General features: G+C 49.7%; 1 protein-coding gene across 2 annotated transcripts in view; it reads left to right on the top strand.

Moving 5' to 3' along the window:
* The window catches only part of CRK (CRK proto-oncogene, adaptor protein), a 34,704-nt gene that overhangs the window by 16,427 nt on the left and 15,606 nt on the right, over nucleotides 1–2,671 (top strand). The window lies entirely within an intron of this gene.

Here is a 2,671-nt window from a genome sequence, read left to right as displayed (position 1 = left end):
ACCCCAAACAAAAAACTAGTTTATTATTTCAGTAATTTTTTTTGGGGGGGGTTGGATATTAGTTTTGAGCTGCACATGTTTATTGTTGAAGATGTTATCTTTGAAGCTTGAAAAAATACTGTAAGTACTGGTTTTTAAACACTTTTTCTTAGGTACTTTGAGAAATATTGTTACTTTAGCATAACAGAAGTCTAGATCTGGCTGAGTTTAGTGGCTCTCGCCTGTAATCCCAGCTTTTGGGAGGCTGAGGCAGAAGGATCACTTGAGTCAAGGAGTTAGAGACCAGCCTGGGCAACATAGTGAGACCCCAACTACAAAAGATTCTTTGTTTTGTTTTGTTTTGTTTTTGAGTTGGAGTCTCACTCTGTCACCAAGACTGGAGTGCAGTGGCTGCTCCCGGCCACCGCAGCCTCAACCTGCTGGGCTCTGGCGATCCTTCTGCCTCAGCCTTCCCAGTAGTTGGAATTACAGGCGCACGCAAACACACCCGGCTAATTTTTTTTTAATTTTATTGTAGAGATGAGGTCTCACCTGCCCAGGCGGCGTTCGAGACCCGCAAGCTCAGGCAATCCACTCACCTCAGCCTCCCAAAGGCGCAGAATTTACAGGCCGAGCCACCAAGCCCGGCCAAAAGATTCTTTAAAAAAATAGTCAATTAGCCAGGCGTGGTAGCGCGCACCTCTAATTCCGGCTACTCGGAAGGCTGAGGCGGAAGGATCGCCGGAGCCCAGCAGGTCAAGGTTGCGGTGGCCAGGAGCAGCCACTGCACTCCAGTCTGGGTGACAGAGTGAGACTCCAACTCAAAAAAAAAATAGTCTGATGTGGTGGTGCATGCTTGTAATCTTAGCTACTTAGGAGGCTGAAGTGGGAGGATGTCTTTGAGTCTAAGAGTTTTAGGCTACAGTACGCTGTGATTGTGTCACTACACTTCAGCCTGGTTGACAGCGTAAGACCCTCTCTAAAAATATCTGTGTGTATGTGTGTGTGTGTTTGCAATGAACTGATGTTTGAACAGGCTGAATAGGTCTTTTTTTGGATTTTTTTTGTCTTGTTTCTGTTTTTTTTTTTTGAGTTGGCATCTCACTCGGTCACCTAGGCTAGAGGGCAGTGGCCACTGCAGCCTTGACCTGTTGCGCTCAGGCGATCCTCCCACCTCAACTTTCCAAGTAGCTAGAAATACAGGCATACGCTACCATGCCTGGCTAGTTTTTTGATTTATTGTAGAGATGAGGTCTCCCCAAGTTCCCCAGGTTGGTCTCAAACCCCTGGGCTCAGGCAGTCCTCTCACCTCAGTCTCCCAAAGTGCTGGGATTATAGACGCGAGCCACCAGCCCGGCCTAGGGTTGTTTTTTTGTTTTTTTGAGTTGGAGTCTCACTCTGTTGCCCAGGCTGGAGGGCAATGGCATGCTCATAGCCATCGCAGCCTCAACCTGCTAGGCTCAGGCGATCCTTCGGTTCAGTTTTCCAAGTAGTTGGAACTACAGGCATGCACTATCGTGCCCGACTAATTTTTTGATTTATTGTATAGACAAGATCTCACCAAGTTGCTCAGGTTGGTCTCGAACACCTGGGCTCAAGCAGTTCTCTCACCTCGACCTCCCAAAGCGCTGGGATTACAGGCTTGAGCCACCACACTCAGCCTGAATAGATCTTTTAAGCTAACTGGAGAGATATGACAAATTCAGATCTACCTTGGTACCTTTCTACTAAACCCAAAATCTTTTTTTTATTTTTTGAGTTGTATTCTCACTCTGTCGCCCAGACTTGAATGCAGTGGCCACTCCTGGCCACCCCAGCCTCAACCTTCTGGGCTCCGGCGATCCTTCCGCCTCAGCCTTCCGAGTAGCCAGAATTACAGGCATGCGCTACCACGCCCGGCTGATTTTTTTAATTTATTGTAGAGATGAGGTCTCGCTGCCCAGGCGGGTCTCGAACCCGCGGGCTCAGGCAGTCCACTCACCTCAGGCTCCCAAAGGTGCGGGATTACAGGCTGAGCCACCGAGCCCAACTTGATTTTTTAATTTATTATAGAGATGAGGTCTCGCTGCCCAGGCAGGTCTTGAACCCACTGGCTTTTTTTTTTTTTTTGAGTTGGAGTTTCACTTTGTAGCCCAGGCTGAAGTGCGGTGGCACACTCATGGCCACCGCAGCTTTGACCTGCTGGCCTCAGTGATCCTTCCCCCTCAGCCTTCCAGGTAGCTGGAACTACAGGCATGCGCCACCATGCCCAGCTAGTTTTTGATTTGTTGTAGAGACGAGGTCTTGCCATGTTGCCCAAGCTGGTCTCGAACCCCTGGGCTCAGGCAATCCTCTCACCTCGGTCTCCAAAGTCCTGGACTTGTAGGCATGAGGCCACCAAGCCTGGCTCTCTCTAGTTTTTCATAGGAGCTGATGCCTACTTTCTATTGTGATGAGACTGGGAGATAAGATTAGGAGATTTGGCCAAGCTCGGTAGCTCAGCCTGCAATCCCAGCACTTTGGGAGGCCGAGGTGAGTGAATTGCATGAGCCTGCGGGTTCGAGACCCACCTGGGCAGCTTGGCGAGACCTCATCTCTACAATAAATCAAAAATTTGCCGGGTGTGGTAGCGCACGCCTGTAGTTCCAGCTACTTGGAAGGATGAGGCGGAAGGATCGCTGGAGCCCAGCGGGTGGAGGCTGCAGTGGCTGGG

The sequence above is a fragment of the Carlito syrichta genome, unplaced genomic scaffold, assembly GCF_000164805.1.
Source record: "Carlito syrichta isolate Samal-C Ts95f unplaced genomic scaffold, Tarsius_syrichta-2.0.1 Scaffold315828, whole genome shotgun sequence".
NCBI classification, from domain to species: domain Eukaryota; kingdom Metazoa; phylum Chordata; class Mammalia; order Primates; family Tarsiidae; genus Carlito; species Carlito syrichta.
The sequence above is the reverse complement of the archived record's forward strand: the minus strand, read 5'-3'. Positions and strand labels throughout refer to the sequence as shown.